The 12212-nt window shown below is 50.8% G+C and overlaps 1 long non-coding RNA gene across 1 annotated transcript; it reads right to left on the reverse strand.

Moving 5' to 3' along the window:
• Nucleotides 1-9084: 9084 nt before the first annotated feature.
• LOC144115045 (uncharacterized) lies at nt 9085-12212 on the reverse strand. Its single transcript, XR_013311214.1, has 4 exons — nt 11800-12212; nt 10873-11036; nt 9344-9430; nt 9085-9259 (listed from the first exon to the last, which is right to left on the reverse strand). It is a non-coding gene; the product is annotated as an uncharacterized LOC144115045 (long non-coding RNA).

Raw genomic sequence — 12212 nt, forward strand, 5'->3', positions numbered from 1 at the left:
TACTGAGCGCCAAGCCCCCGGGGTCGGAGCCCTGCCCGTTTGTTTTTAGGAGGAAAACAACCCGTCCATCTGAAAATGACCGGGGGCGTCTGCCCGACTCTAGAAATTCATTAATCATCTCTAAAAGGGCATCCTTGATTTGACCGAAAAACTTTTGATAAAAGGAGATGGGGATTCCGTCGGGGCCTGGGGCCGAATTCATCTTCAGCCCCCGCAATAAGTTGTGCATTTCATGTGCTGTCGCGGGTGCACGCAGCATGCTGTGTGCTTTAGGTTTCACTGAAGGGAGGCCGGCACAAAAGGTGCGCAGCTAGTTCCAGAAAATATCGTCCCTGAACTGTACTCCGTCTGTCGCGAAAAGAGACTCAAAGTATGTTGTAAAGGTTTCCTCGATGTGACCCGGATCGGCGGTCTCTGAGCCGTCGTCCAAAGTCACAAATAGTACGCGTGCCGGAGACTCGTCCGGCATGGTCCCCACCCGTACGTGCTGGAGTACCGAGGGGTTGGACACCGGCCTGCCCCTAGTCTGCGCCAGACTCGCGGCTGGTGAAGACTGCCGCAGTAAGGTGTCGTACCTCACTCTTAGCTGGTTTATGTAATCGAGCATCGCGAAGATAAGGCTGTCGCCCTCCTGAACTATTCTCAGCCGACGCTGCGTTTCGTTTAGGCTGCGCGTGAGGCGCCGTCTTCGGTCGCGTCCTGCTCTTATGAGCACCTCCCGCCACTCGGCCTTCAGCTCGTCCCGCTCCGAAAGTCGTGCGCCCGGAGCGAACACTGCGATCAATGACGCGGCAAGTGCTGCCTCGCTGTCGTGGTCTCCTAAAAGGGTGAGGTCCATGCGCCATAGGCGCGTGCGGGTTCCGGAACCTCCGAACCTCAGCGTAACCGACACTGGTCTGCATGTGATCCGAGAGACGCGGATTAAGACGGGCGGAAAATCGTGCACGGTGCAGTCCGTGACGTATGGGCTTAGTTCGCTCGGGAAGTAGAAAGTATCCAGCCGACAGGCGGACCGACCTCGTTGCCACGTTGCCGCAAAATTTACTCCGTGGACCTGCACCCACGCATCTGTCAAGTGAAATTATGTCACCAGGTCCCGAAGCGCTTGCGTGCCGGGATAGGTACGACCTTGGCCCGGTCCGCTAACATCTCGCAGTGGATCCAACACGCAGTTAAAATCGCCTACCAAAAATGTGGGGTAACAGTCAATTAGAAACGTATCGAGGGAAACGTAAAAGGCAGAGGAATCGGAGTGTTGCGCGGGGCCATGCACAATCAGTGCCCGCACTCCCCTGTTGCTGAGGTTGAAGTCCACAGCCAGGGTGTGGCCCTCGAGCCCAAATGTGCAATGTGCTCCGCTGCGCAGGTTTTGATTTAGGAATACGACGCCAACACTGCACGCCGCGGAGTTGGTAAGGGAAAAAAAGTCTTCAACACAAAAGCGGTCACGGAAAGTAAACACGTCTAGAGGGGTGCGAAAGTTACATTCTTGAAGAAATAAGAGGTCGGCCCCTAGAACGCGCGCAAGGTGGACTACCTCGCGCTGTTTGTCAGGGTCTCGAAAGCCACGGACGTTGAAGGTAACGAAAGTGAGTTCAGCCATCGCGAGCAGAAAAGGAAATAGTGACATGAAAGACAGGTCTCAAATCAGCGAAAACAAAACAGCTGTCATACCATGCGGATGACCGGGCGTCCAAGGTGCGAATGGATGCCAGGAGTTCATGTCGCGCGTACAATACTGGAGACGGCAGCGCGGTCCATGGGCGAGGTTGGTGGCTCGGCTGGTTGAAGGCCGTGGCACCGACATGGGAGGGCGACCTGTCCGTGCGGGGCGTTGGAGCGGCCGAAAGCGGCACTGCTAAAACCAGAGTCTGATGTAGGTGTGCGTCCCGACAGTCTACCGCACCCCCGAGCATGTCCCCGTCGTCTGAACGGTCGTGCACCGACCGTGTCGACGCCGGGCCACACTCGGGTAGGAAAGGCACCCGGTGAGGATACGCACCCAGGATCACACGAAAGCACGCACCGTCGTTCACACACAAACACCGATCACCGCTCACGCATTGGTCCGTCGCCGCTCGCGTAGACGAAGGGGTCGCGCTGAACGGCAGGTGGTAGTGATGGCAGCCAGCCGCCACCGGCGTGTCCCGGCCAAGCGGCGGCAGCTCAACCAGCACCGAGGAGGCAACGAGGCCCGGGGGCGCGGCTGCACGTGTAGGCGGGGCCATGGTGATTACGCCTCGGAGACCGAGACATCCATCTCGGCACCCTCCTTGGCGGTCCTTTTGGCTTACTTCTTGAGAACTGTAGGGTACGCAGACGCGGCGCCGCCGTCCGACGAAGAAAGTTGTTGTTTGGCCTCGTCTATCCTATGCCCTTTGGAGACCATGCGCGTTCCTGATAGGCGAGGAGCTGAGCGTTGCCTCTGCAGGGCAGCAAGGCTTGCTGTGCTGGGTGTGTCAGGGATGCTACAGGACTGTTGTGTCCCCGGATGTAGCAAGTCGGCAACTTGGCTGATCGGGTTCGTCCAGCTGGGATCCCCTTTTGGGAACACAAAGGCAGAGGCCTCCGAAGGGGTGCCCGATGACTCCGGTTCCAAGTCGTCTTGGTTTCGCTGGCCTGCCGTGGGCTGGGAGTGGAATCGATCAATCTCTGTGTCCGTCACACCGGACGGGACCGATGAAGAGGTGGAGGCCTCGGAATCCTCCTCGGGCGAAGATGACTTCTCTGCTTTCTCCTCGTCTGATACCACCTCAGGTATAGCTCCGGCTGGTTCGCCCGTTATTGCTACCGTGGGCGAGGTGTCATCGCTTTCCGCGGCGCTGGGGACCACGGGCTCTGTAGGAGATTCTGGCCGCCCCGAGAGTGGTTCAACGCCTGCAGCGGGCTGTGCGGGTAATGTCGCCAGGGCGGCCGCGTAAGCGCGCGGCGCCACGCAGTCTGATGTAGCGTGGGTCCCACCACAGCGCCGACAAGCCGCTTGGCACGCGGTTGTCTCGTGGCCGTAGGCTGAGCAACGGCCGCATCACACGACGGAACAGTTGGCGCCGAGATGGCCCGCAGCGACACAGAGAGAACACACCCTCTTCATCCCTCTATATTCGAGCATCGCTCGGTGACCGGCCACGAAGAGGAAGTTGGGAGGCGCCCGCTGCATATCGAGCTTGACCATCCGGGCTCCATTCCGGACATGGGTCTTCCCTTTGAAAGTCGGCTCCGTGACTGCTCGCACCTTTCCGTAGGGGCTGAGAGCGGCGGCGAGGGCGTCGTCGCTTACTGATGGCGGCAGTCGGAACACCGTCACGTAAACCACTGGTGCGGCCATTGGCAACAGTGGCACTTCATTTCCTGCGGCAAGCACGGAGCCTGCCGCGAAAATTTTTGTAGCCTGGGCCATAGACAAAAAAAAAGGCCTGGCTTAGCTAAGGTTAAGCCTAGGATGCGAAGCACAATAGATTTGTGAAAGGGATTCGGTATCGCCTGCCCGTAAGTCAGGCTAGTCTCTTCGTTGTTTAGCAATCTCCTGGAGGACCGGGAGTTAGCCTTGGTGGTCGCGGCCGCGCGGCGAACGCGCGAGTTGAGCCCCGTTTCTCCACAGCTGGCGTGACGTCAGACCACGTGCTCGGCTGCAGCGCCCCTAGCGGGAGGAGCGGCAGTTAGCCTTGGTGGTCGCGGCCACTCTATGCCGCGCGGCGTCCGCGCGAGTTGAGCCCCGTCTCTCCTCAGCTGGCGTGACGTCAGACCACGTGCTCGGCTGCAGCGTCCCTAGCGGGAGGAGCGGGAGTTAGCCTTGGTGGTCGCGGCCGCACGAGTTGAGCCCCGTCTCTCCTCAGCTGTCGTGACGTCAGACCATGGATGGATGGATGGATGGATGGATGGATGGATGGATGGATGGATGGATGGATGGATGGATGGATGGATGGATACGGCTGAACCCTTTAAATCGGGCGGTGGCTCAAGCCACCTAGCCATGTCTTGTGAAATTTTACTCCTGTCTTGCTTTTAGCCACCAATCAGATAACCTTCGCTTGGTTACTTCTAACCTCTTAAAATCCACTTTCCCTTCACTATCCCTAAACCCCAATGCCTTGGGTAAGTCAGCCCCGCTGCCTTCCACTGTAGGGTGAAGCCCTTTACAGAAAAGTATCAAGTGTTCAGCTGTTTCCTCCTCCTCTCCGCACGCAATGCACAAAGTGTCTATCTCCTGGTACCTGACTCTATACGTCTTAGTCCGCAAAACTCCAGTCCTGGCCTCAAACAACAAAGAACTTCCCTTGCACGGCTGCACCACGTGCACGGCTGCAGCGCCCCTAGCGGGAGGAGCGGGAGTTAGCCTTAGTGGTCGCGGCCGCGCGGCGACCGCGCGAGTTGAGCCCCGTCTCTCCTCAGCTTTCGTGACGTCAGACCACGTGCTCGGCTGCAGCGCCCCTAGCGGGAGGAGGAGTTAGGCTATGACGTCAATGGTGGTCGCGGCCGCGCCAGGCTGGGCTATGGTTGAGCTAAGTAGTGTTCCCTATTATGCTTCGCATAAAAGCTGCAAGGAACTTGGTTCCGCCGAGGTGCTGCAGATATTGCAGCCCCCCGACACCGACGACCGCCGGAGTAGGTACCGGCACGGTGAACTGAAAGCACTGGGCTTTCGTTGGTCTGGTAGCTGGTGGAGGCAGATCCGTGGTGGACCTGGGCGCTGCCGCCGGGTCCAGCAGGACCAAGGGCAGCAAACGGGATTAGGAACACCGGGACCCAAGGCAGCAGCGTAATCAGGACCTCCGGAAGCGCACGGGGCGGAACCAGAAGCCCACAAAGGGCTCAGGAACTACCAAGGTAGATGTACACTGGTAGCGAAGGCTCCATAGACGCCCATTGGTCCAAAAAATGGCGGCTCGTGGGCACTCCAGCGCCCCCTGGATTTTGGGGGGCAAACCACGCAAACGTGACGTAGAATGACGTCACGCATACGTATGCTTTTGGCGCGAATTATAAAGCGGTCTTTCTGTAGAATCCGCGTTTTCGAGCCCGTACCTCTCGAAGGTTGCTGCCTTTCAGCGCGCCCCAACCTTTGCCAGTCAAATGTGCTCGAGTTCCTGCTAGTTATGGCCTTGTTAATATGCAATTGGGAACGCAATGAAAGTGACTGGTAAAGGAGGGGCAGCATAGAAAGGCAGCAACACTTCCAGACACTGGCGAAGCATGCATGATTCGGAGCGCAAATACTGGTGCTAGTACTTTTGAGAGCTTTTGAGTACAGCAAGGTATGATGCAAGGTATGATGCACAAAGCACTGGTTCAAGTGCACAGTTCGCAATAGAGTGTACGGCAAGTATGGTTTTCATAGTTTCATATTCATTGTTTATTGCAGCAACCAAACAAATACAGTCACAAAGCACACCCTTGGCACACAAACAAAAAATACATGTCACAGGCAGCACAAGCAGTATTGTTTAAGTTGGCTAATCATCTCAATAGTCACAGTGCAGATAGGGAAAAGCCCTGAAGTGCCACGAACGTTGTCAGTTAGGAAATTGAAAAGTATAGAAAACAATGCTACGACAGCTTCAATTGAAGCAAACATAACATGACATAAGTAGGCGCATCAACACAGACCATAGAGCACACTGGGATTATTCTTCACATTTAATTTCTTCAGCTGAAAGAATATAGCAGGTGCGTTTACATCTGCAAGGCAATGTTAAAGCCAGCTTTAGCACCCTCAAACGTGCTCAACGTAGGAGCAAATACCATACAGTGAGCCGGCGTACCATCTCCAGAGTACTTCTAGTCGTTAGCCGTATCAATTTGAAGTAATTTTACGTCAACAAAAGTACACATGAAGTACAGCGTACAGTGAAGTGCAAGGACATTCGCGGGGCAGTAAAGCATGTAATCAGTGTACTGTACGCTAAAATATAGCCAGATAAAAGTCCAGCGCTGTTCTGTTCGTTGCGCTGACAAAGATCCTACTAAAAACTCTGAGATGCAACTAGCCTGCTAAAAGGTGGCCTGGTAGCCAGTGGTGCCGAGTGGTAGTTATGATGACAATGGTTGATTTCATTACACCTGCCAGCACGGAACTGCAGGGGGGAGGGGGGGGCGAGCAGGTGGAAAAATTAATCCCAGCGCCATGGAAACTAGGTTAATCCATTGCCTAGAAAGTCTCCTTTCAGAGGCATTCGCTTTATCGGTATGGCGTTTTATCTGACAATATTGCACAAGTACATAGGTGACACTTGAACAGGCTGTACATGGCATAAAAGTACCCTAAAAGAGTGACATAGTGGAATGAACGATGAAAGATGCTACATTGTTAAACCATTGCCCCTGTGAGCAACCACGTCACATCCTAGCAAATCAAAATACACAAGTAAAAATAAAAGAATAAAACCAGGCTGTGAACCAGAAAAAAAAACCTTTGCAACCGTTAAACCAGACTAAGCTGATTTGTTGCACAGGCTGCATAATAGCCTGCAACTTCACAAAATATTCAGCTAACAGCTCGGGAATTGCATCCTTTTCATTTGCTTAGCCTCAGTGCTTGCTTCGTGGCTTTCCGTTTAGTAGTTTGACTGTGCAGTTCAAGATTTTTTCTGCGTGCAAGCCAATGCAGCCTCACCCTGGCGAACAGGGCAAACAAACCATCATAAACGTCATCACCACACACAGTCAGCGATTTTTCTACCTTGGCATGAAGCAACATGCACAGATCATGCCCTACTTGTTCTTTTCCCACAATATTGGAACTAGATGCGACAAAAACCTGCTCGCAAGCATTGATGAAAGCTACAAACGAGGGTGTAGGAACTGACAGGCTCCCAAAGTCACCTTCTCCAGGATTTTTAACACTTAAGTACAAGAGAACTTGGCTCTGATCGGCAAAGGCGGCATTTTTTAGCCTCACCTTGCACGTATGTGGCCCTGTAACACACCTGTGATCATTCATAAACTTGTAGGCAAGCCAGCCAGCAAAATAGACAATGTTGTTCTCTAGTATTGGAGACTGATAATCATATGGCAAAACTTCTACTGCAACTGGCAAAGATGTGGCAGCTGTACAGAGAGAAGGAGCAGACTTAGATAAACAAACTGGGAGAGTGGCTAGAAGGCTAGACATGTCTTCAGCACAGTTGCTGCTTTCCGACAGTTTGAAAAGGTTGCTAACTAAAAGATGCCTAAATGCTGCTTGAAACTGCCGGCAAGACGAGTTGCTGTTCGATCCAGATTTCGACCTAACAATAGCAAAGGTGTTTTCAAGTGCATCCTGGTTCAGGTGCCTGGTAAGGAGGTATGTCAAACCATAGCGAGAGGCCAGGTGGTTCCATAACAGCAGCACAGCCCTCATAGTTTGGCAGAAGCCACGGATGCAAAGAGGCTGCCGCGCACAGCCTAGAACTTCGATGTTTTCGAAAACTGCAATACACTCTTCCAAAAACTCTTCATGCACAGATCCTGCACAAATTGCAGATGCATACGGAGACTTTCCCCGCTTCTGTGAAGTATTTAGACTGTCAAAGAGTCTATCGATCCTTTCAATAAATCTGGCTGTGTGGATAGCCTCTGATGGCAACTGTTGGAATGTTACCAATGTGCACAATGCAGCAGCGCAATGATTGCTGAATACCTGTGCTGCGATTTTCGCAGACATCTTCGAAGCAAAAGTTAAATTAAAGTGCCAGGCACTCAACTTTGGGATGGACCGAATTTGCATTTCTCGATCCTTCTCATAAGCCTGTCGTATGTACGAGCTTTTAATTGTGTCACTGCCTACCCTGAAGTCATACTTGAAGAGCATATTGCGCAAGCACTTGAGCAAATGCGGTGGATCAAAAATAACGAAAAGCGGTTCACCATTCACACTTAAATACGGCTTTTCAGGGGTCACAAGTTTCGAAAACAGAGAAACATTTTGGTTCCCCTGATCACAAACCACAGCCACAGGCTGCAATCCAGCTCCAACCAACATTTTGTGGCATTTGAAGAGGAGGTCATACAGAACAGTTGCAGGCGCTGCCTTATCTGCAAAGAAGTAGCCAAGAGGCTGCTTCCACGGCGTACATATTCCTTTGGCCATGAACACAAGCGCCTTGTTTGCAAGATTTGGACCTTGTGCTGCACTGTACTCTTCAAGGCCTTCAAATCTGTCCGGCACTGGATTGTACGACAGCTCCTTTGAAACATGCATTTCATCAAAAATTATGGTGAAAGCCCTGTCTTGCCGTGGAAAAGACGCTGCCCGTTTCTCGATCAAATAAAAAACTTCAGGATAAAATCCAACCCTCAATGGTACGCGTGCAAGCAACAGCTGCAGTGACCTAACAGATGGAAGTTTCAGGAGTTTCCTGCAATATCTGTAACCTTTTGGGCTGTGGAAGTATAAACCTAAAGCAAAGGTTTTGTTTTGGCTGCACCATCGACGGCCAAACCTGCTGACATTGTGCATCTTTAACTGAGCTTCAACAAAAGAAGCAACAGCTGGTGTTAAATGCTCACGCAGACTATCTACCAATTCGGCAGTGGTCTTCATGCGACGGCGCTGAAGCAGCAGTCCTTGCAGCCTCTTGTTGCGGTTACGCAGCTGCCTGAGCTTCGCTCGAAGTTTCTGCAGTGGCCGCCTTTCATTGATGGGGCTGGTGAAAGATCCTGCAACGTACAGAGTCGACGGAAGAGCAATAAGTTGCTACGTCGGGTTTAGTCATAGCTGCATGTAGTCCTGTAGCACCAAAAAGTGCGCAATATTGCGAAAGCGTTGTAAAATTGCTAACCTTCATAAGAAAGAGGCGAACTGCTGAACGGAGCTCCTGGTGACAGATCAGCACTCGCTGACAGTGTTGCGGCCACCCCTGCCGTGCCAGGTTCCAGAGATGAAGCGCTTGCTTCAGTGCTTGGTCCTGCATATGTGTGGTCAGCTGCGCCCACAGAATATAAAGAACAAAATATAGTGACAGCACATTTCTGACAGGGAAGCCAGCAACCCAACAATGCACAAATAATAACTAAGCGCCACAGGCGGAATTAACACTTACACTGAACCATTATGAAGCCACTGGCATGGGAACAAGCTTGGTTCATCGTAGAACCAGTAGGGCTGGCACCATCTGCATCTGCACAGCGCACAGACAAGGAATTGTAGCATATTTCTGAGCCATACCTCCTCAGGCTGTTCGAGCAGATACGAAATAACAATCACCTTCTTGGAAGAGTAGCAGCGACTGGGACGACCGACTCTGGACGTACCCCTTGGAAACAGGTTCACCGGAGACAGCAGCTATCATAGGAAACAGTCCAATGAGCTTTCAGTCGTCACCATTTTCAAAAGATTTATGTCAGTTATGCATACAACCCTGCTCACCTGGTTCTCCAGCCCGGCGCACTGATGCCGAAGTTTCGCTCAGAGATTGTGAACAGTCCATGTCGCTGCTGCATTCGATTGAGGTGTCTGAAATGGCAACATTATTGCGGAGAGAAAAGAGAATTCAGTACCTTTATAGTAAATAATTTCCAAAGAACTATAGCTTCCACAGCATGTGGTTCACATTGTCATCACTCTAGAAAGAAAAATGCTTATCCAATGAAATAAAATTCTGTTTACCACCCTTAATCGTTAGGCACATTAGTTTGATGTCATCAGCAGCTGTGGAGCACCAGTAAATCATTTGCAATTTTCATATGCTATGTTTTACTTTGAAGAGTGCGAAATTCGCATATCACACAAACAACGATAGCTCGCAAATCAAGTAATGTGCCCCATATTGTTTACAGATTTATGCAGGTCAGCCTATGGCCTACGCAATGAGATGCAACAAGAATGAATTCGTAAGCAATTATCGCAAAAAATAAAAACCTGTACAAACATTGGCTTTCGCTAGCATGAATATTGAGGTAAAAGGCATAATTGTTTATTAGTGCATTTCTATAATCGTTCAGTGCATGCTTTGATACATAACACATGAGCACACAATATCTCGAGAAGCTTTTCACCAAGCGTACCTTGCCCAAGTCGGCATAAGATTGCATCCTGATAAGACTGAAGATGAAAAAGAAGCTCTGCATACAAGAAAGCAAAGTTCTGGAGTACTAAAATTCATCAAACATTTAGGAAGGCTCACCCTTTTTTCCCCCTCACTTCTTTTGAGCTATCAAAGGAAGGACGAGAATGCCCTCTGGACACGACAGGGACCGTTCATGAGACAAGGTTTCACGGTGAATATGAAAGATTCAACTCCCACTTGCTGCAAAACATGTAGAGTCGCCTGGTTTCCGTTGCTCAAGTGGCTAGCGGCATCAAACAGCCTGAACCGGAAGACTGACAGACTCACGTTAAGATCCTTTGGAGCCCTTTGCCATACCAGACTACCGAATATCCCACTTCCATTATCCTTTTTTTTTACCGGAAATATCAGGCAAGAGTATTCACACCGTCAGTGTACTTTTTCCGCACCCGTGCCTAGAAATTCGCTTGAGCACCCTTCGCCTACTAAGCTTGTGCCATTAGCTTACCACAAGCGCAAACCTAATTCTATGCTATGTTGGACATTTGTCACGAACCTCACATACAGTGTACAGTGCATACAAGAGACGTAAAACGAATATTATATATATATATATATATATATATATATATATATATATATATATACACGATATGTATATAATTATATGTGCTCACGTGAAAGCGATACTTCCATTTTCGTTTTCGCTTAGCAGGGTGCAGGTAAAAATTTACTGTAATTTTTAAAGCCACAAGACAGATACATAATTCGTTTTGCAAAAGACGCTAGACTGTTTACGGTTACGACAAAAGGGAGAAATTTCATTTTTTCACAAAACCTGACATTTCAAGAGCGGCGAATGCCTTAAAAGTTTGATAACAAAAATTACCGGCAATGCTTGCTCCAGTAGGCAAAGCATCGTGTCGCAGCCTTCCTGACGGCAGATACACAGATGGTTCCAAGTGCCTCGAGCAAATCCTGAGTTCTCGTAGCTGCGACGGCGCCTTCTTCTCCAGGCTGACGTTGCGGCAGAACTGCGCCCACGCTCGGCACCTGGACGTGACGCAACATGCCCGTTAGATACAACTGCGCCAAAAGGAATACGCATACTCGAAACGCCAATGCGTCATTATTCCTGCCACTGCTAACTGCAGTAAATTATACTTGCATTACATCTGAACTATGGTAGTAGATGCTCGCGCCAAGCTCTCTGCGCCCCAGAGTGCGGTAACGCTCATCCTCATGCCACGCGGCTAGCTGCTTTTCTAAGCTCAACGAGTGACGAGAGTGAAGTGCGTTTAAAATTACCCTGTCAGTCATGTATATGTAGGACAGCAATACCAAGGCAGGCAATAACTCCTGCTGAGCGAATCCAGTTAAAGCCTCCTCAAAGCCGCGCACATACACGAGGCTGAGTTTCGATACTCCCAGCTGCGAGGGGATCCTCAAATTGGCTTCATGGTTTTACAAAACTAAACAATGTCGTACTCAGAGCTGTCAGGTAGCAAACTTTGTTCTAAATGGGCCTCCCGGTCAGTAGCGTGCACGTGGTTGCTCCTGAGAGCCCGGTGTGAAGTTCACGTTGGTGATAGTCAGCTGGATGAAACTCACTATAAATTAGAAAAATGTGGGCCTCTTTCGCACACCTCAGCACTGAAAGTGTGTGCCCTGCAGTGTAGTACATAAAAATTCCCGAAAACATGAAGCCAAGTACGCACGAACGGGTTACAGCTATGAAACACGAGCGAACAGCCCGGCGAAACCATATCGAAGCTATCGCGCATACCTAGAGCAGACGACACTGTCAAGAGCTCACCTGTGAAAGTCCAGCGGGAATCGGTGTAGCGTAACACCAATGGTACTATCCACGCTGTCGCAGTGTACCTTGGTGTACCACGGAGCATCGTTTCTTCACATGCCGCAAGCTCATCTTGAAATGAAGCGCTAAGCGCTTCAAAAGAAGAGCGCGAAGCGTGCAAAGACGGAAAAAGAATTCGCACTGGCCGCACGCCGAAGGAAACGACAAAACCGAGAAAACTGCCGCAGCGGTGCAGCGGGGTGCAAATCTTACCGAACGGTGACAAAGAAGCGACGTGCAAGGACGACGAAAACTTCGCAAAAGGAGCATTTTGAGACCGGCGAGCTAAATTTATACGCTTTACCAGGCGCGCCATCGCAGACAGCTGGCGATAAGAAATCGCTTCGTAAGCTCCCAAGGTAGATGTATAC

The sequence above is a fragment of the Amblyomma americanum genome, chromosome 1, assembly GCF_052857255.1.
Source record: "Amblyomma americanum isolate KBUSLIRL-KWMA chromosome 1, ASM5285725v1, whole genome shotgun sequence".
Taxonomy (NCBI): domain Eukaryota; kingdom Metazoa; phylum Arthropoda; class Arachnida; order Ixodida; family Ixodidae; genus Amblyomma; species Amblyomma americanum.